The sequence below is a fragment of the Lampris incognitus genome, chromosome 7 (genome assembly GCF_029633865.1).
Source record: "Lampris incognitus isolate fLamInc1 chromosome 7, fLamInc1.hap2, whole genome shotgun sequence".
Lineage (NCBI taxonomy): Eukaryota > Metazoa > Chordata > Actinopteri > Lampriformes > Lampridae > Lampris > Lampris incognitus.
In genome coordinates this window covers 212,561-235,000 of record NC_079217.1, presented here as the reverse complement: position 1 = coordinate 235,000, position 22,440 = coordinate 212,561, and the positions used below count along the sequence as shown (strand labels likewise).

The following is a 22,440-nucleotide window of genomic DNA, read 5'->3' as shown; positions in this document are numbered from 1 at the left end:
CTCTCCTCTCTCTCTCTCTCTCTCTCTTCTCTCTCTCTCTCTCTCTCTCCTCTCTCTCTCTCTCCTCTCTCTCTCCTCTCTCTCTCTCCTCTCTCTCTCTTCTCTCTCTCTCTCTCTCTCTCCTCTCTCTCTCTCTCCTCTCTCTCTCCCTCTCCCCCCCCCTCTCTCTCTTCTCTCTCTCTCTCTCTCTCTCTCTGCACTGCATGCGGGAAGGTTGGGTACGTCGGCGTGAGTGAGAGCGTTGAAAGAGTTTGAGCGTGTTTTTTTTGGATTAATTCACTTGTTCTCTACTGCTTTCACTCTTCTTTTTCTTTTCTTTTCTTCTTTACATGGTGAGGTGAGGGAAGTTTAATTTTACTTCTTCGTTGGTGCTTGGGAAGTGACTGGAGTAGCTGGTGGGAGGTTGGCGGTGTGCAGTATGGCGCCCCCCCCCCCCGGTGAGGGCTCGCCACCCCTGTCTATCAGACACGGGGTTAGAGTGGTGGTGGACCCGCGGTACACTGTGGAACAGGTTCTCCTGGCTGCAGGAGAACAGGTCGGCTATGAGAACATCACCTACGGCTCTCGGATGAACAAAGCCGTGGTGGCTTTTCTCCGAGAGGAGCGTTTAGTCCACCTGTTGGTGGAGAGAGGCCTGGTGCTGGACGATCTGTTTGTAGCCGTCTCGCCATTGTTTGTGCCGTCGACACGTGTTACCGTGTCAGGCGTACCTCCGTTTATCCCGAACGAGCTCATTGAGAAAGAACTGGGTCGTTTCGGGGAGTTTGCTGGCGGGTTCAGAACAGTCCGTCTGGGTTGTGGCGACGCCAGACTGCAGCATGTTACCTCCCTGCGGAGACAGGCCTTCATGTATTTAAATGACCCCTCAGAACATCTACAAGTGTCATTTAAGGTCAAATACGAACACGGCTTCTACACTTTGTACGCGAGTTCTGGCCGCATGAAGTGTTTTGAGTGCGGCGATGTCGGCCACAAACGTTCATCCTGCCCGCACAGGGAGCCCACAGCGGGCAGCAGTACAGGCGAGCCGCCGCCAGGAGGCGCCGCTGAGGGCGGTAGCCCGCAAACGGCGCAGCAGGCGGCAGGAGACACCGTAACCGGTGATCCACAACCTGGTACGGAAGGAAATGTACCAACTGAGCAGGACAGCAATACTGTAAATGATGGTAATTTGAGTGGTACTGAAGCACAGGATGCGGATGTATGCAGAGACGAAGGACAGACAGAACCAGCGGGAGACAGTCACCCAGCCGAGGCTGAGAGTCAGGTCTCTGCAGGTGAGTCACACTGTGAAGACGCTGGAAATGAAGATGAGGACATGTTAGAGCATGATGGCTGTCTCAGTTTGCTGATATTGTGTCGCAAGGTGATCAGCAGTTATACTCATTAAAGGAGATTAATGATTTCCTTGACGAAACCTATGGCAGACAGTCTGTGGATGTAACAGATTTCTTCTCGGATGTGGACAGGTTTGTTAGTTCTGTTACGAAAATTAGAAAAACAGCTGGATATGAAGAGCTCAGTAAGCAGAAGAGGTTTCGTCTGACGAAGATTCTGACGAAACTCAGGAAAGAAAAGCGAGGAAAGGTTTCTTTACATGTACAAAACTAAAATATATGTGATACACAAAAGGTGTTTTTTTTTCTCTCTTGGAAAAGTTTTCACTGTCTTATCCTTCCTTTTCTCTCTTCTTTTAATGGACGGTTTGCGAGTAGGGAGTCTAAATATTAACGGAGGACGAGATAGAGTTAAGCGAGGTGTGGTAGCTGAGCTGATTAGAGCTAAGAACATAGATGTGCTCTTCCTACAGGAAACACACAGCTCTGCAGACAACGAGATAGAGTGGGGAATGAGTTGGGCAGGCCAGGCTTTTTGTGAGCCATGGTACCAACTTTAGTGCAGGTGTAGCTGTTCTCTTCTCGCAGCGCCTCCTTTTGACAAATGTTTTGACATGTGAAGTGGAGCAGGGCAGGATCCAGGTAGTTCAGGCAACAATCCAAGAAATACCCTTTGTGTTTATAAATGTGTATGCTTATAATACAGGCACTGATCGCTTGAGATTGTTTAGCAAACTGAGGGATAAACTCAAACAATTTAATAGTGGCTCAATCACAGTGGTGGGAGGAGACTGGAATTGCACTACACACCCTACAGTTGACAGAAACTCAGAAGAGCACCATCCACCGTCAGCTTCTTTTCTGTCCACTGTGGTTGCAGAAAACGACCTTACGGATGTTTGGAGGACACTTAATCCAACAGCTAGGCACTACACATGGGTAAAAGCTGCGCAGGGTAGTGTGAGGGCAGCCAGGTTGGACAGGATTTACCTCAATCAAACATACAACAACAGGTTGATTAAGTCCACAATATCACATGTGGGATTTTCAGATCACCATTTAGTAGTGGCAGATTTTTATTTACAAGTTCAATTTCGACACTGTTCCCACTGGCACTTCGATGTGCGGCTAACGCAGGATAAAGCCTTGTGTCAGTTCTTCTCTGACTTCTGGAGTCATTGGAGGCTGAGGAAGAAGGATTTTGAGAGCTTAGCTCGATGGTGGGAGGTAGGAAAAACACAAATTAGGATTTTCTGTCAGCAATACAAACAACACACTCTCGGTGTGGAGAAACTTTGTCTTGATGAATTAGAGAGAGAAATTAGGATATTAGAAGGCGAAGTACTTATTGGACATGATGGTGACAGCAGCACTTGGGAAAGTAGGAGGAAGGCTTTAGGTAGGTTCCTACATGAGAGAGCAAAGGGTGCTTTAATCAGGACCCGACTTGCCACCATCAAAGACATAGATGCTCCAACTTCTTTTTTCTTTAAACTCGAGAGGAAAATTAGAAAGAACAATGTGATGATGCACCTCAAACTTCCCAGTGGGGCAATTACAACTGATCCATCAGAGATGAGGAAGTTGGCCATAGACTTCTACAGCAGCCTGTTCAGTGCGGAGACCAGTGACTCTGGCTGTGTGGGGGAGATACTGGAGGGACTGCCTCAGTTGGGTGAAACACAGGTGACTTCGCTGGAGTCCCCCGTCTCCTTTGATGAGATGTCTGCGGCGGTTCTGCAGCTCAGCTGTGGCAAAGCCTCTGGAGTTGATGGACTTCCTTCAGAGTTCTACAAGACGTTTTGGGCTCAAATTGGACGAGACTTACACGATGTTTTTAAAGAATGTTTGAACTCTTGGAACTCTACCTTTGAGTTGTAGACGGGCTGTCCTGACACTGCTACCAAAAAAGGGAGCTCTTGGCCTACTAAAAAACTGGAGGCCAGTTTCATTGTTGTGTACTGACTATAAGATCATTGCAAAATGCTTTTCAAATAGACTCAAACAGTGTATGGACACGGTTGTACATTACAGCCAGACGTACTGTGTTCCTGACCGTACAATTAAGGATAATCTTTTTTTGATACGTGACATTATTGCCATATCTAAGCTCCAGGAGCTGGATGTTGGCCTGCTTTCCTTAGATCAAGAGAAGGCTTTTGACAGGATAGATCATTGCTATCTGTTCAAAACACTTAAAGGTTTTGGTTTTGGGGATAAATTTGTTAACTGGATCAAGTTGTTGTATTCCGGAGCCAGTGTTCTGTTGAAGGTAGGAGGTGGACTCAGCCGACCTGTCTCTGTTAGGAGAGGTATCAGACAGGGTTGTCCCTTATCTGGGATGCTGTACTCCCTGGCCATTGAACCACTTTTATTTCAGCTCAGGCAGGGGCTCCCAGGGCTAACCTTTTCAGGGAAGATCACCACTGCAGTTAGCTTATCAGCATATGCTGATGATGTCACGGTTTTCATAACAACCCAAAACGATGTACAATTTCTCAAAAAGAAATTGGCCTTATACGAACAAGCTTCCTCTGCAAAGGTTAATTGGTCAAAATCCGAGGGCCTCTTGCTGGGGGAGTGGAACAATACAGAAAAGCCGACATTACCAGCGGGGCTGCAGTGGAATACAGACGGGATAAAATGCCTTGGTGTCTTTCTAGGCAGTGACCGCTTCCTGAGCAAAAACTGGGAGGGTTTAACCGAGAAGGCCAGTGCCCGATTGTCTAGGTGGACTTGGATCCAGCCTCAGTTGTCCTATAGGGGGACAGTCTTGATTGTTAACAACTTGATTGCCTTGATGTTCTGGCACCGGTTTACAGTTTTAGAACCTCCGGACACGCTCATACGGGAAGTACAGAAGACGCTAGTGGACTTCTTCTGGGGAGGCTTTCACTGGACCAAGTCTGCTGTACTGTTCCTACCAGTGCTAGAAGGAGGCCAGGGCCTGATCGACCTCAGCAGTAGTATCATGGCTTTTCGCCTTCAAACTGTGCAGCGACTTTTATACCATGACCAGCGACTTTGGAGTGAAACAGCATCTGTGTTGCTTTGGAGGGTCATGAACCTGAACTATGACAAGCACTTGTTCCTTCTGGACCTGGCTGGAATAGAGTTCACTATGACACCCTTCTATCAGTCTGTCCTCTGAGCTTGGGGAATGATTTTACGCACCAACAGGGACTACTCCCAGATCTATGGCAGTGTAGGGGGAGGAACCACTATTCCATAACCCACTGATACGCTGCGGGATGCTCAGCTCCGTAAGTGTACAGAGATCCCTCATGAGAGCTGGACTTACAAAGTTAGGGTGTCTCAGATCAGGAGGACAGTGGAAGACGGCTGGCATTTTGAGCCAAGAGACTGGCTTTAAATCTCTTCGTTTGATGGAGAGGTTGTTGGAGGAATTGATCAGTGCACTTCCTGGCTTCTTCAGAGAGGCACTAGGAGCAGAGTGTGGAGAGGATCAGCCAGCTATGCGGCCTGTTTTTCCATCTTTGTCAATCCATGCAGCAGTGGAGGAGCAGGAGGAAGTGAAGGGGGCCACTCTGTCTTTCAAAACAACAGCACTACATGACTTAAGTACATCACAGAAGGACTTGTATGCAGTCACTGGAAAGGTTCTCAACAGAACATCACTAGCCAGTGTACAGGAGTCGAGGTGGTTGAGTGTGTTGGCACCAGGCCCATCCTCCAAGGACAGCTGGAGGTCCCTGTACAACTCCCCCCTTCCATAGAGAAACACACTTTGGATCTACAGTGGAGGGGGGTACATGGGGCTGTGGCTTTGAACAGACATGTGGCACACATTGAACCTAGGGCAGGGAACCACTGCTCTTTCTGTAATGATGAGGAAACTCTACAGCACTTATGGCTCAGATGTCGCAGGTTGAGCCCTATTTTCTCTGTACTGCAGCAGTGGCTCAAAGGTTTAGGAGAGGTTCTCGAAGACAGCCTGTTTGTCTTTGGTCCGAGGTACACGGCAACACAGTGCAGACGTGTCACCTTGGTTAATTTTCTGATAGGTCAGGCAAAAATGAGCATTTGGCTTAGCAGAAGAAACAAAATGAAAGGCACTGGGTCCACAGATGCGGAACTCATGTTCAGGGGTCTAGTGGCTACTCGGCTGAAAATTGAGTTCAAGTTTTTCAAACTTACTTCAAACTTGGAAGGATTTATTTCTATTTGGGGACATGGGGATGTGCTGTGCACTGTAGAAAACCAAGTGCTTCTTCTTAATTTCTGGGGAAAAAATAGTGGTAGGTCTGTATCCTTTTGTTTTTAATGATGCCAGGCTGGGAGGCTGGCAGGTGGAGATGGCTTATGAAAAGAAAGGTAAAAAGGAGTTTGAAAGAGGGGAGGAAGGAGAGCTAGAGATATGTCAGAGCAACGCAGCGAGGGAACAGGTATTAAAGGAGGCTGAAGTTGAGGATTTAGTGTAGGGTTAGCAGGTCACTGCATTTGTCAATATCACGGCACTTATCGGTATCACTGCACTTGTCAGTATCACTGCACTTGTCAATATCACTGCACTTGTCAATATAACTGCACTTGTCAATATCATTGCACTTGTCAATATAATTGCACTTGTCAATATAACTGCACTTATCAATATCATTGCACTTATCAGTATCACTGCACTTATCAATATAACTGCACTTGTCAATATAACTGCACCTGTCAGTATCACTGCACTTGTCATTATCACTTTACTTGTCAGTATCACTGCACTTGTCAATATTACTGCACCTGTCAGTATCACTGCACTTGTCAGTATCACCGCACTTGTCAGTATTGCTTGGATAAAAAAAAAACCAAGAGACTTTTAAAAAAATGCTGCAGTAAAAAAATGGAAATCATCACAGAGGTACTTGGGGACTTGTTGAACCAGAATATGGTGGCGTTTGCTGAAAACAATTTGATTTGTTGTTGTTGTTTTTAGCTGCGTAGGCAGAAATTAATGGGATTTTGTTATTATTTCAGCATCTACTTATTGAAAAAAATGCTGCTGCAAAAAACTTGAAAATCATCACAGAGGTACTTGGGGCCATATTGAACCAGAATATGGTTGAGTTTCCTGATAACAATTTGTTAAGTCTTATAGGATTTTTTTAAATGTAAAAAAGAGTGGGATATTGTTATAATCTTGGGATCATATTATTAAAGATGCTGCAGTAAAACAACATGGAAAATAATCACAGAGATATCCAGAGACCTTACAAGAATATGCTGGGGTTTGCTGATAACAACTTGATTTGAATATTTTAATGAATTTTGAAAACTGCAGCACTGAATGGGCAATTTGCTTTGCTTCACTATGTTAAAAATGTTGGCGTGAAAGAACAAGAAAGTAATGACAGATGTAGGTATTTCAACAAAGGAAAATAAGAAAAAGTAGAAACTTTCTCGTTTCTTTGTGGCCATTGAAGTGCTACGGCTCGCCCACCCCGCGCCGGCAGCCAATCAGCTCGTCAGGGCCGGGCTTAGCCGTCAGGGCGGGGCTTAAGTTTGGTGGCCTCCCACGCGCCCGTTGTCAGTTCGTGTTATAACCTCCCCGCAGTAGCGGCCACTCTCCTCTCACGGTCCTTTTCTCTCCGAACTCACCCCAGCCCTTGGTTTATGTTTTCCCTTGCAAAGTTTCCCCCTGGACATATCCTGCCGTGTTCCCGTTTTGGATTAACCGCGAGTTTTTTTCCCCCTTGGACTTTCCGTTTTCCTTGTCGCTCATTGCCTTCCTGCGTTTGACTATTTGTACGCGTAAGGAATAAAGTACGCCAGTTTTCGGCTGACCCCATGTCTGTCTGGCGTCGTGCGCTTGGGGTCTTCCACAAACCCTAACATGAAGTACAGATTTCTGATTTTAGGAGGTGTGCTTGAATGCACCATGAAGTCCCTGTCGGCGCCGACGCGCTTTGCCGTGCGAAGCGATGCAGACTTCACAGTTTACGAGTCGAACCTGAATGCACCATGAAGTCTCTGTGGCGCGGCTGCGCCTCTCTGAAGTGTAGACGGCCTGACGCGGTGATCTACCGTACCAGACACTCATTTTCCAGTTCTCCATTATTATCAAATGGTCGTTATCTCAAGAGAACGAGCTTTGCTATCGCGAGATAACGTGATATTTAACCTGTGATCTTGAGATAATGGCATTAAAAATATTGCAAGCACAGCTGACCATTTTTTGAGCAGATTTAAAAGTTGAGACAATGTTATTCTCCTTTTAGCCATCTTCACATCGCATAGCCCATAGGGAACACTTGTTTGGTTTATCCCAGTTGTGGGATTTGCTTTTAAAGCAAACTCTCTCCTGTATACTTTTTGCAAAATTAACCATCTGAGCCTAAATAAAGTAAACCCTGGTTTTGGTTTGGCTCTTTCAAGTAACTGAGCAATGCTACAAACCACTGCAATAATTCTGCTCCACTCTTTAGCAAAAACAAGCTGTTCCTTACTTCCTTGCAGACTTAGCATCAGGTTGGCACATTTCTCCCCCTCGACATCTCCCTCTGTTTTCTGCCACTCTCCTGTTGCCGTGGTAACTAGCATAGGGAGGCTGAGTAGAGTGGAGCTGGTCGGGAAAAGGGGGAGGAGAGATAAGAAGAAAGGACATGGAAAAAGGGGTTGTGTTATGTTCCTCAGAAAAAGATGCAAGACAGCTCATTTTTCCTCCCACCTCTGCTCCCCCTTCTTTTTATCTTCTCAATGTATCTCCCAATCTCTCTAAATTCATATTCCTCATCAACCTCTTTTCAAATATTTCTTCTTGGCCTTCCCTCCCTCATTTTCCTGCCTAATTTCCAGCTTCATTCCTCACTAGGAGATAGGAGTGAAAGTTGAAATAGGGTAAATATTTTCTGTCTCCACCCCCAACTGAATTATTTTCACCTTTTCTACTAGATATGCATCTTCACTCTCATCTTTCAACCCCCTTCCATATCTCTGTCTAATGTATCTTTTAGTGGAACTAGTAATAAAAAGTTCCTGAAAACGTAATTAAGTGCATACGCTTTTACTATGGTTGACTGTCTCGGCCCCGGCTGTGCCTCCATTTATTTCCCTTGTGTTTCCACTCCAGGGAGCCACCATCTTCTCCAAACTCAGTCTCAGAAACACCTACCTACTACTTTCGGCTGCTCCCGTTAGGGGTCGCCACAGCGGATCATCCGTTTCCATTTCTTCCTGTCTTCTGCGTCTTCCTCTGTCACACCAGCCACCTGCATGTCTTCCCTCACCACATCCATAAACCTCCTCTTTGGCCTTCCTCTTCTCCTCTTCCCTGGCAGCTCCATATTCAGCATCCTTCTCCCAATATACTCAGCATCTCTCCTCCACACATGTCCAAGCCATCTCAATCTTGCCTCTCTTGCTTTGTCTCCAAACCGTCCAACCTGAGCGGTCCCTCTAATATAATCGTTCCTAATCCTGTCCTTCTTCGTTACTCCCAGTGAAAATCTTAGCATCTTCAACTCTGCCACCTCCAGCTCCGCCTCCTGTCTTTTTGTCAGTGCCAATGTCTCCAAACCATATAACATAGCTGGTCTCACAACCATCTTGTAAACTTTCCCTTTAACTCTTGCTGGTACCCTTCTGTCGCAAATCACTCCTGACACTCTTCTCCACCCACTCCAACCTGCCTGCACTCTCTTTTTCACCTCTCTACTGCACTCCCCGTTACTTTGGACAGTTGACCCCAAGTATTTAAACTCAGATGTCTTTGTCACCTCCACTCCTTGCATCCTGACCATTCCACTGTCCTCTCTCTCATTCACGCATAGGTATTCCGTCTTGCTCCTACTGACTTTCATTCCTCTTCTCTCCAGTGCATACCTCCACCTCTCCAGGCTCTCCTCAACCTGCACCCTACTCTCACTACAGATCACAATGTCATCCGCGAACATCATCGTCCATGGAGACTCCTGCCTGATCTTGTCCGTCAACCTGTCCATCACCATTGCAAACAAGAAAGGGCTAAGAGCCGATCCTTGATGTAATCCCACCTCCACCTTGAACCCATCCGTCATTCCAACCGCACACCTCACCATTGTCACACTTCCCTCATACGTATCCTGCACCACTCCTACATACTTCTCTGCAACTCCTGACTTCCTCATACAATACCACACCTCCTCTCTCGGTACTCTGTCATAAGCTTTCTCTAAATCTACAAAGACACAGTGCAACTCTTTCTGGCCTTCTCTATACTTCTCAATCAACATTCTCAAAGCAAACATCGCATCTGTGGTGCTCTTTCGTGGCATGAAACACCTACCACCTGGTCCAAATCGAGGAAGGAGATAAATGGAAAACTGCCTTTAATACCCCTCTTGGCCACTTTGAGTATTTAGTCATGCCCTTCAGATTAACCAATGCCCCCGCTGTTTTCCAGACTCTTGTCAACGATGTCCTTTGCGATCTTCTAAACTGGTCAGTTTTTGATTATCTAAAGGTTGTCTTTATCTTCACCCAGAACATGGAAGGACACATCCAGCATGAAAGGCAAGTTCTCCAAATACTACTGGAGAATAAACTGTTTGTCAGAGCTGAAAAATGTGAATTCCGTGTCAGTTCGGTTGGGTTTCTGGGATACATCATTGAGAGTGGGCAACTGAAGATGGATCCTGGAAAGATTCAGGCAGTGGCAGAGTGACCCATACCCACATCCTCGAAACAACTCCAGTGGTTTCTGGGCTTCCCTAACTTTTTCAGAAGATTCATCAGAGACTACAGCTGTGTGGCCATGCCTCTTACCCAACTCACCCCTTCAGGTATCCCCTTTTCTTGTAACCAAAACAACTTTATAACGACAATAAAATAAAATAGAATAAAATAAAATAAAGTGGCTTTCTTCTTGAGGCAGATGCTGCCTTCACCCAACTGAAGAAATGCTTTACATCAGCACCTGTCCTCATCCAACCAGACCCTTCGGGTCAGTTCATTGTGGAGGTTGATGCTTCAGTTACAGGGGTTGGAACTGTTCTTTCCCAGTGCTCAGCTTCTCACCAGAAACTCCACCCCTGTGCATTCTTCTCTCACCAATTTTCCTCTGCTGAGCAGAAATATGATGTTGGGGACTTCTCATTATCAAGCTAGCTTTGGAGGAATAGAATCACTGGCTGGAGGGAGCAGAACATCCATTTATTGATTGGACGGATCACAAGAACCTGGCCTACATTCAGACCACCAAACAACTTAGTTCCCATCAAGCCCATTGGGCACTGTTCCCTGGATGATTTAGTTTCACTCTCACTTACCGACCCGGTTCCAGAAGCATAATGCTTGATGCCCACTCCTGACAGTTTGTCCCCATCAACAATCCAACCAAACCAGATACTATCTCTCCCTTGTTGTGCATTGTGGCCGCAGTGACTTGGGAAATTGAATCCCGTGTCAAGAAAGCCCAAGGAACTCTACCAGACCCAAGAAATGGCCCTGATAATGACCTGATTCTGTCCACTCACAAGTCCTTTAATAGAGTCATACCTCCTGGTTCGCCTATCATCATGCTATCAGCCGAACTTTTCCCCTTCTGACACAGCATTTCTGGTGGCCTTCTAAGGATGCGGACACCCGTGCCTTTGTGCTCACTTGTACTGTGTGTGCTCACAGTAAGTCATCTCACCAGCTATTCCCCGACCCACTCGATCACCTACCAGTCCCAAGTTGACTATGGAGCAACATTGGCCTCGACTTTGTAACTGGACTTCCATCATCTCAAGTCTACACCATCAGACTCACTATTGTAGACAGATTTTCCAAGGCTGTACATTTTGTGCCTCTACCCAAACTTCTTCCCACAACCTTGAAACCGCTGACCTCCACAACATTGTCTAACTCCAAGGGATCCCACCTGACATCATCTCCAACTGTGGACCACAATTCATATCCCAGGTATAGAAGGCATTCTGTTGCGCTCTTGGAGCACCTGTGAGTCTCTGATAAGGCTACCATTGCGAGACAGATGGAGCGGGTCAACCAGGACCTGGGAGCTGTGCTTTGTTGTGTCACAGCCCGGAACCCCCCCCCCCCAGAGTAAACATCTTCTCTGGATTGAATATGCTCACAATTCCTTGCCCAGTGCTGCCATGGGGATGTCACCCCTTTGCATGCTGTCTGGGTTACCAGCCACCTCTGTTTCCTGCTCAAAAGGATGAAATCATTGTGCCCTTCGTCCAGGCCCATCTTTGCCGCTGTCCCACGGTGTGGAAGGATGCCTGCTCTGCTCCATTGACTGCAACCAGCACATCACTGACTGTCACTGGACTCCAGCACCCAACTCCTAGCCAGGTCAGGTCAGAGAGTTTGGCTTTCTTCTAAAAATATCCTTTTACAAACCGAATCCAGAAAACCAACACCCTGATACATTGGACCTTATGAGATAGACTGTATAATCAATCCCTCTGCCGTTAAACTCACGTTGCCTCCCCCCATGAGAATTTATCATACCTTCCATGTCTCCCAGTTGAAACCAGTTTCTATCTGACCATTTTGCCCTCTGGCCATTCCTCCTCCACCCACCTGGATCATTGATGACCACCCAGCCTACACTGTCTGGCGGCTATTGGATGTATGCCACTGAGGCTGTGAGTACCAGTATCTGGTGGACTAGGAGGGATACGGCCCAAAGGAACGCAGCTGTATATCCTGCCAGCTCATATTTGACCCCTCCCTCACCCGGTACATCCATAGAGACCACACTGACAAGCCTGGTGGTTCGCCTGGAGGTTCTCGTTGGGGGTGGGGGTGGGGGGTCTGTCATGGCCCCAGCTGTGCCTCCATTTATTTCCCTTGTGTTACGATGTGTTTCCGTGTTTCCCCTTTCCCCTGAGTGTCCTGTTTCCCCCTGTCTGTCTGTGCGTGTATGTGGTGTAGGCATGGCTTACTTCCTTGGCACTCTCCGGCTCCCTCCTGATTGCAGCCTATTCACATCACCTGCCCAGCCTGCACATCTGCCTTCCATCAACTTCTCAACTCAACTGTATATCTACTCCAGTTCTTCATCCACTCATCCTCTGCATTTAACCCATCCTAGCTGTGTAGCTAGCAGCAGTGGGCAGCCACTGTGCAGCAACTGGGGACCAACTCCAATTCTTTTTGCCAGGCCTTGGTCAGGGGGTACATACAGGAGTATTAGCCCTAACATGCACATCTTTTTTGATGGTGGGGTAAACTGGAGCATCCAGCCAGCGTAAACATGCAGACACGGGAGAACATGCAAATGCCACACAGAAAGGACGTGGGAAGGCTTGGGTTTTGTACCTGGGACCTTCTTGCTGTGAGTCAACAGTGCACCTGGCCAATGTACTGCCCAATAGCATATTCAGAGTTATTCCTGATGTTGTTTGCACCACCTGTATTTACCGTGTTCACTAGGGCTTCCAGGATCTTTACCCTCTAGTCCCCCTGCCTGCCTAGCCTGATTACTTGTTAAAACCCCGAGCTTATCCTCAGCCAGCCACACTCATTCTGTCCGCCTGTCCTGCTCAGAACAACTTTGCAAACCACCATCCTGCTCAGCTCAGCTCTGCCATCGGCCATCGCCTCTCTACCTTCTGCCCTGCCTGCTATCCTCATTCCCCTTTATTCCTCCAATAAACCCCTTTTTATGTTACTCAATTCCATTGTGTCTGTGTTTGGGTCTGCTGCTACTGATCGTAACAGACTCTAGTGAGAAATGACTGTGGCAATACTATGCTCCACTCACTGAGCGGCACAAGAAAGCCAACTCCTTTCGTATCTTCCCTTCTCATGTAAACAATAAGCTTTCAAAGATACATACACACATAAGAGGGTTTTAAAGCAACTGCACTTTGAGTGGCATTTCAATCTCCCAGCAATCCACATCACACAGTCTGTAAGAGAAGCAACATCAATTTGTGCGCATACGTGTGATTGTATGCACTTGCATGTGTGCAATTTGAGAAGTGGCACGGAACCAGAATCCCCCCCCCCCGTCCGAGGTAGATTTTATAATCATTTTTCATATTTGTATGCACAAGTTTAATTGCTGATAAACAACAGATGCATGATAACAGCTTTTGAGTTGTCATACTCCCCCTTTGTTCCAAATGGGTTGAACTGTTAGCTTAACACAAAAGAGGAAGAAACAGAGACAGGGAATGAGTGAGTGAGTGAGCGAGAGAGGATTCGAGACAGATAAGAGGCATTTGTAGGGGTGTGGGAATAGTGCTTTTATATGAACACTGCTTGTATCATAACACAGACTATGTACTTGCATAAGGGAATAACAAATAGCATCTGTTGGGAACAGAGGGTCAGTTCTGCACTTGCATGTGTGTTTGTGTCTATGTGTATCATTATGTGTGTTTAGATCTGTGCTAATGCTTCCAGTGACTTTACCTCTTACATATGCATACCCAAATTTAATTTGCAACTAAGTGCATAAAACGAGTGCACAACTTCAGCAAGGGTTTGCATAGCTGAGTGAAATAATTCGAGCGTGCGTGCCGCCATGGAAGAGAAAGCGTGAGAAAGAGAAACGGAAGAGAGATAGAGAGAGACACAACCTGAGAGACAGTGGGGGACGGACCTATTGCTGCTGTTGTTGTTTGATATAATAATCATTGTTGTTGCTGCTGTTATTATTATAATCATTGTTGTGTTGTGTTGTGCTTTTGTTTTAAATGCTTTGGCAATATGTACACAAACGTATGTCATGCCAATAAAGCACATATTGAATTGAACTGAATTGAATTGAGAGAGAGGGCGGGAGAGAGAGATAGAGAAAGAGACAGGGAGAGAGAGAAACAGACATAGAGATACAGAAAGACAGAGAGCGAGGAAAGAGAGGGAGAGAGAAAGAGAGATAGAGAAAGATGAAAGACATGACAGCTGTAGTCTCCTCACCACCCATGCTCCACCTGCTGATCTGCTTCTGTTTCTCTATTGTTATGGCTGTGTTATTGTTTCTTTATTGATCGTTACAATGTTGTGTTGATGTTCATCATTAGTGTTACTGTGCACCATTCAAACTGTATTTTGATGCTTTGGCAACATTGTTGTGAAACTTTCATGCCAATAAAGCCCTTTGAATTGAATTGCATTGAAAGACAGAGAGAGAGTGAGAAAGAAAAACGGGAGAGGGGGAGATACAGGGGGAGGGACATAGAGAAATACAGAGAGAGGGAGAGGACGACAGAAAGACAGAGAGAGTGAGAAAGAAAAACGGAAGAGAGAGAGAGAGAGAGAGAGAGATAGGGAGAGACAGGGGGAGACAGAGAAATACAGAGAGAGGGAGAGAGATAGAGTGTGAGAAAGAAAAACGGGGGAAGGAGAGAGAGACGGGGGGAGACATAGGGAAACACAGAGAGAGGGAGAGAGAAAGACAGAGAGAGATAGACAGAGAGATAGAGAGAGAGAGCGAGAGAAATAGAGAGAGAGATAGAGAGAGAGAGAGAACGAGAGAGAGAGAGAGAGCGAGAGAGAGAGAGATAGAGAGGGGGGAGAGATAGAGAGAGATAGAGAGATAGAAATAGAGAGAGAGAGAGAGAGAGAGAGCGAAAGAGATAGAGAGAGGGGGGAGATAGAGAGAGAGAGCGAGAGAGAGAGATAGATAGAGAGAGAGAGAGAGAGAGAGAGAGAGCGAGGGATAGAGAGAGCAAGAGAGAGAGATAGAGAGAGAGAGATAGAGAGAGAGAGAGATAGAGAGAGATAGATAGATAGAGAGAGATAGAGAGAGAGAGAGCGAGATAGAGAGAGCGAGATAGAGAGAGATAGAGAGAGAGATAGAGAGATGGAGAGAGAGATAGAGAGAGAGCGAGAGAGCGAGATAGAGAGAGAGAGGGGGGAGAGATAGAGAGAGAGATAGATAGATAGAGAGAGAGAGAGAGAGAGAGAGAGAGAGAGAGAGAGAGAGAGAGAGAGAGAGAGAGAGAGAGAGAGAGAGAGAGCAGGCTAGCTAGAGTGTGCTATAATGTCGTCTGCTTGCTCTTGGATCACCAGGGCAATTTTTTTCCTGTCCTTCTCAGATCCGCGATGGTTGATCACATTCAGGTTTTGTTTTTATCAACTAAGCTTTATTTGACCAGATGAAAATAAATAAATAAATAAATAAAATAAAAACCGAGGTTCAAAACCTCTTTTGCGAGGGTGTCTTGAAAAGGATGTCAACAGGACAAGAACACACGTGACATTTAGAAAAGACAAAGGCATGAAACAAAACGGAAAGCCTTCGTCATCAAAGCTCGCCGGAAACAGCGCGCGTCTCTGTGACGTCATCAGAGTCTTCGGAGCGCGCCCCAGTTGCAAAAGTCGACACGCTGACGTGCTTGCGTCATCTAGCGTGGCCGTGACGCAGCCTGGGTAGATTGGCGGTGCGGTTTTGGACGAAGAGGGTTGGAGAGGTGGCAGGAGGTGAGGAAATGTGGAAGGAAGGAAGGAAGGAAGGAAGGAAGGAAGGAAGGAAGGGAGAGAGAGAGAAAATAAAGCGACATGAGGTAGAGAGAAAGAAGATGGTGGAGCTTGCTTTGTGGGCTGTCATAATCTAAAGCTCTTCGACGGCATTTACAACGGCAACAGCAACAACAGCAAACAAACAATCAAACAAACAAATAAACAAACAAGCAAACAAGCAGACAAACAAGCGTAATGCAGGAGCCCTCCCTCGGCCCAGCCACTCACTACAGCCAGCAGTGGGTGTGCGTCGTGTGGAAGCCATTCTATAATTCCTGTCTATGATCAGATTCTCCTCCATCGTCGCGTTCCCTCGCTGACCCCCCCCCCCATGTCTCCATCGGTCCCCACGTTGGCAGGTTTCTGGCTTAATCTAAGGAGAGGCTGTCCCAGCCATGCTGGGGTTTTGAGTAACTTGGTAATCTTTTTATCCCTGTCCGGGCCCAACTCATCTTAAAGAGTAATTTGATGTCTTCCTTCAGTAACTAATCAGTTTAAACAGCGTCCGCTGACTGGCTGCTATACCGGATATGTCACATTCACCTTCATTTACATTTCTGCTATATGAATGTCTGTCCATTTGCTTGCGCGCGCGCGCGTGTGTGTGTGTCCATTTACTTGTGTGTGTGTGTGTGTGTGTGTGTGTGTGTGTGTGTGTGTGTGTGTGTGTGTGGTTTTGCGCAGTACTCTCCGGTATTGTGAATTCTCTGGTCCCTAAGCTCCTTAGTGGAGTCACTACAAGGGCAAAAGCATTTAATTTTTTTCATTTGTTTTCCTGCCTCCCCACACGCAAGCTGATCACAGGTGGTAGGATTCTTGTATTTTTCATTTTGGAGGCTATGATTTGTGACCTACGGTTTGATGAGAGGTGCATTTGAATTGCACGTCGGACTCTGGAAAGGATTAAGTTTACCCTCTGACCCCACATCTGTGCCACACGAGACTGGCAAACCCACTGCGTGATTGGTAGATTACCCTTTGCACTGCCAAATGCCATTAATGATTATTTGGCAATAGTCAAGGAGCAGTGGCAGCAGCCCCTCTGGATCCAGACGCCATCACACTGGTGTGCAGATGTACTATGCTTACAGAATGGAAACACTGCACAATACAGTTTTGGTGGGACATCTTGTTGGATCATTCTTGATGAGAGCACAAAACAACAGGACACGTGACTTTTCCCATTAAATGAACGGACATGATGTGAAATTAAGGTGAAAGGGATTATTTCTTGTCAATATCACCTGCTAAATAAATCCTTGTGAATCACGAAGAACAGATATATGTGGCTAGAACAGCTGATAAGTTAGCAAAGGGCTTTAAGCGTTGCAATAACCGATACACTGGTTGAATACAAGTCCTAATGTAACCTAAAATGTAAAAACCAGGAGCAATGTGGGATATGGATTTTTTCAAAGAGATTTTTGCATTCAGAGCTTTAAGATAATACATAGTAGACATAATAGGCATATAAAATGTCCTATAATATTAATGATAATAACACACATATAGCACTTTTATTAACAATGTTACAAGGTGCTTTACAAAAGAAGTAAAACCAGACAAGGCAAAACAGAAGAAAACCAAAGGACATGACCACAGAGGACGTAAAGACAATAAATGAATAAGACCACAATAAATAGGAAAAAAAATAAAAACAGTATAAATAAATGAAAAAAATATCAAGCATTTCCAAAAGCTTTCACAAAGAGAACATTTTTAAGAAGAGATTTAAAAGCAGCTAGAGACTTAGTGTGTCTGCGTTCAGTAGGAAGAGAGGGCCACAGTGTGGGGGCTCTAACAGCAAAAGACCGAGCCCCCTTTGTGACAAACCGTGACCTGGGGATAACCAGCAGGGCTTCATCCGCGGATCTTAAAAGCCAAGGATGCGCTTACCAGGTAAACAAATCAGAGATGTATTTAGGAGCAAGACTGTTTAAGGCCTCAAAAGTGAGCAATAACATTTCAAAATCAATTCGAAATCTAACAGGGCGCCAGTGCACGGAGGCAAGGTGTGACGTGATCATGCCTCTTTGTCCTGGTAACAAGGGGAGCAGCGGTGTTTTGAACCAACTGCAGACAGTGGAGGGAGCCCTGGCTGATACACGAATACAGTGAGTCGCAATAATCAAGTCAAGAATCGATAAAAGCATGTACAACTTTTTGTAGATCAGCAATTGATAAAAATGACGTTATCTTAGAGATTACCTTGAGCTGGAAGAAACATGACTGAACGACATTTTTTACTTAATTATCAAAACAGAGTTTAGCAGTCTGCTTAATACTATTTGACAGACCATGAATATTATTACCAAAAGGACTGATGGAATTTGGGGGACTGAACAGAATGACCTCAGACTTATCATCATTAAATTTAAGAAACTTTTGGGGACATCCAGGATTTAATATCAGAGAGGCAAGTTGTGAAATTTGCTAAGCTGCTAGGATCTATGACTTTTAGTGGCATGGATAAGCGAGTGTTGACAGCATAAAAATGGTAAAACACATCATGATTTTGAATAAACTGGCTAAGAGGTAGCATGTATATAGACAGCGGCGCCGGCAGCCGTAACTCTATACACACGGTGCGTACAGGGACCTGTCCAGTGACGTTAACACCAATCATCGGCCTTCAAATGTATTTGCGTCAAACGGCGTGAGTGGCAAAAAAATGAACAAAATGATAAAAAAAAAAAGAAAGAATGTACGCACGGTGCGTACAGGATTACCGCTGCCGGCGCCACTGTATATAGAAAACAGAAGGGGGCCAAGAACTGAGCCTTGAGGGACACCACAACTCAACTGAGCCATTGAGGAAGTAGAGTTACCCAGAATAACAGAAAACGTTCTGTTGGAGAGGTATGAGCGTAATAAACTAGGAGCTGAGCACTTGATGCCTACCCAAGTCTCTAAGCGATGTAAGTGGATATTGTGATCGACTGTGTCAAAGGCAGCGCTTAAGTCTAAAAGAACTAAAATCGAGCAGTCACCTCTGTCTCCAGTCAGCAGTAGGTCATTAGTAACCTTAACAACCGCTGTCTCTGTACTATGAAGTGCTCTAGAACCAGACTGGAAACTGTTAAAAACTCTATTAGTATTCATAAAAGATATCAGTTAAGATGAAATTCCTTTCTCCAGAAACTTAGATAAAAAAGACAATTTGGAGATTGGTCTGTAGTTAGTTAAGAGCAGGGGATCCAAATCAGGTTTCTTTAGCAATGGGTGGAAAATGGCATGCTTAAAACTGTCTGTAAAGAACCAGAGGCCAGATATTTATTAAGAATTAGCAGAATAACCCGCGTCCAGGTAGCATAGCGGTCTATTCCGTTGCCTACCAACATGGGGATCACCGGTTCGAATCCCTGTGTTACCTCCTGCTTGGTTGGACACAATTGACCATGTCTGCGAGTGGGAAGCCTGACGTGGGTATGTGTCCTGGGTGCTGCACTAGTGCCTCCTCTGGTCGGTCGCGGCGCCTGTTCGGGGGGAGAGGGAACTGGGGGGAATAGCGTGATCCTCCTACGTGCTACAGCCCCCTGGTGAAACTCCTCACTGTCAGGTGAAAAGAAGCAGCTGGCGACTCCACATGTATCGGGGGAAGCTTGTGGTAGTCTGCAGCCCTCCCCCGATCGGCAGAGGGGGTGGAGCAGTGACCGGGACGGCTCGGAAGAGTGGGGTAATTGGCCAAGTACAATTGGGGGGGGGGGGAATATATATATAGCAGAATAACAAGGCTAACGGTGGAAAATGCCTCCTTGAGAAGCTTAGCGGGGATGATGTCTAACATGCAGGAGGAGGAGTTCATATGGGAGACCGTACTCTCTAACACTGAAACTGTAATAGGTAAATGGGGTAAAAGAAGCAGAATTAACAAAGGGAGTGGAAAGAATGCAAGGGCCAGGCTGGATTTGGGACCCGATATTCTCCACCTTATTTATAGGGTGGCATGGTGGCCCAGTGATTAGCAATGTTGCCTCACAGCAAGAAGGTCCTGGGTTCGAACCCCAGGCCGTCCCGGGTACTTTCTGTGTGGAGTTTGCAGGTTCTCCCTGTGTCTGCGTGGATTTCCTCCCACCATCAAAAAGACATGCCATGCATGTTAGGGTTAATACTCCTGTCTGTGCCCCTGAGCAAGGCAATGGAAAGAAGAACTGGAGTTGGCCTCCGGGCACTGCAGCTGCCCACTGCTCCAATACAATAGGATGGGCTAAATGCAGAAGACAAATTCATTGTAAGAATACAATGACAAAATAAAGCGGATTTCTTTCTTCCTCCTATTTACAAAATGAGTGAGAAATATTTTGGACAATATTTTTCAACATCAGGTTCAAAAAAAAAGAAGAAGAAGAAGTGGAGGGACCATTAATTACAGAATCAATTACCCTAAAGAGAACTTTAGGATTGTGGTTATTTCTTGATATCAGTTCAAAGAAGTAAGGCGATCTGCATCCTTAACTGCTTTCTGGTAAATTAGCATTGGGTTTTTAACGGTGTTGTGTGCTGTTTCACACTTGCTGAACTTCCATTGTTGCTCAGATTTTCTACACAGTCTTTTAAGGGCTCGACTGTCATCGCTCAGCCAGGGGAGGTTATTTGATTTTAGTTTCCTAATTTTAAATGGTAAATGTGGGTGAGGATGGCTGTATTGTATATGACACTGTATTCTCCCAGTCTTGCACTGGATTTAGTTGACCAGATTTAGTTTGGCTGTGCATTACATTCAGAGACAGCAAAAAGACACAAATACACTCGATTACTCGCATATCCAAAACATGAATGAAATGCATATGGTGAGAAAATAACAAAGGGGAGTGTGTAAGGGTAGCTGTCTGCAAGAAAAGATAAAAAGGAGGACTGGATACCTTTGGTCTAAGATAACTCACTGGCGGCTATATTCTATATTTATAGTGTAACAAGCACATATGCAAGTATGCACGCACAGACACACACACACATATTCACAACTGCATTCACACATTCATGTTTCGGTAAATATACATGAAAATGTCCTTAGCAGAAACACATGCAGACACACAATGCACACACAGATAAACACATTTAAAGCAATTTGCCTCATCCTGCCACAAGCACAACAACTTCTCTCTCGTGACGCACATATGTAAATAAATCCTAAGCTGCAAAAAAGGTATAGCTTGGTTTCATCTCTCAGTAAGGTGTGTGTGTGTGTGTGTGTGTGTGTGTGTGTGTGTGTGTGTGTGTGTGTGTGTGTGTGTGTGTGTGTGTGTGTGTGTGTGTACATTATGGGTTTATCTTTATGACTTTAATCAGAGTGCCAAGTAAGACAAACGATGAAGATCCCACTCTATACGTCTCAACACATGCGCACACACGCACACACACGCGCACACGCGCACACACACGCGCGCACGCACGCACGCACACACACATGCACACACACTGCTCGTTCGCTGCTCCCAATCATAGCAGCATGCAATCACCTCTCCTCCCTTTTCTCCCAGAATAACCTACTTGATCCACATCAGTTTGGGGTTTGATGTGGTCACCCCACTGAAATGGCTCTTCTCGAAGTTACTGAAGCACCTTATCGAGTCAAAGCTGCCTCCAGGTCATCAGATATCATCCTCCTCTGCCACATTTCAAACACTGAATAACCAGATCCTACTGTCAGCACTGATGGACCTGGGTATTAGCTACACAGCAAAAGTGGCTACAGTTTTTCCCCTTTTTCAGCCTAGTTGTACCTGGCCAATCACCCCCTTCTCCGAGCCGTCCCGGTCACTGCTCCAGCCCCTCTGTCGGCCCGAGGAGGGCTGCACACTACCGCATGCCCCCTCCGATAGATAGTCGCCAGCCGCTTCTTTTCACTTGACAGTGAGGAGTTTCGCTAGGGGGACGTAGCGCGTGGGAGGATCAACTATTCCCCCCTAAACAGGCGCCTCGACCGATCGGAGGAGGCGCTAGTGCAACGACCAGGACACATAACCACATCCGGCTTCCCACCCACAGACACGGCCAATTGTGACTGTAGGGACGACCGACAAAGCCGGAGGCAACACGAGGATTTGAACCGGCGATCTCTGTGTTGGTAGGCAACGGAATAGCCCACTACGCTACCCGGACGCCCCCTGGGGCTGGGGTTTTACCTGATAGGGAAGCCATAAGAAGTACATAGAGCAGTCAGGCTTTCGGTCCCTGACAAGTTGCAACAGGCATGCCTCAAGGGTTAATGCTCGGCCCCCTCCTTTTCACACCTTATACCACCTCGTTTGGTCTAATCACACTCAGAGCACAATTTATTAGTGTGAAAAGGTGATAACTGAAAAGTCACCTTCCCTTTTGTGCTGCTCTCCTTATTCCTATTTACAGTGAGACCACTCCATATACTTGCTACATTCAACCCATTTTAATTTATTGGGGGTTTTGTTACAAAGGGAGATATGCAAATATTCTTTCAAAAACGACTGCTAAGATGAAAATAACCAGGTGAAATAAGGCTTTCCAAAAATGGTTAATCAGCATTCACCATCGAAAGTCTTAAACTGCAATCTTTGCATTCAATCGCCTTTATCTTCCTAATTTATTTCATCTTCCTTTTATTTTACCTTAATTGCTCTTTTCTTTTTCATGTCTCTTAAAATTTTCATTCACAGTCAGCACGTCTGCAGAGTAAATGGATATTCAAGGACATCTTATCCTTCATAATATGCTGTAA

At 45.8% G+C, this 22,440-nt stretch overlaps 1 protein-coding gene across 1 annotated transcript in view; it reads left to right on the top strand.

Moving 5' to 3' along the window:
- The window catches only part of LOC130116120 (gap junction delta-2 protein), a 73,891-nt gene that overhangs the window by 50,452 nt on the left and 999 nt on the right, over nucleotides 1-22,440 (top strand). The gene's annotated exons all lie outside the window — the stretch shown is intronic.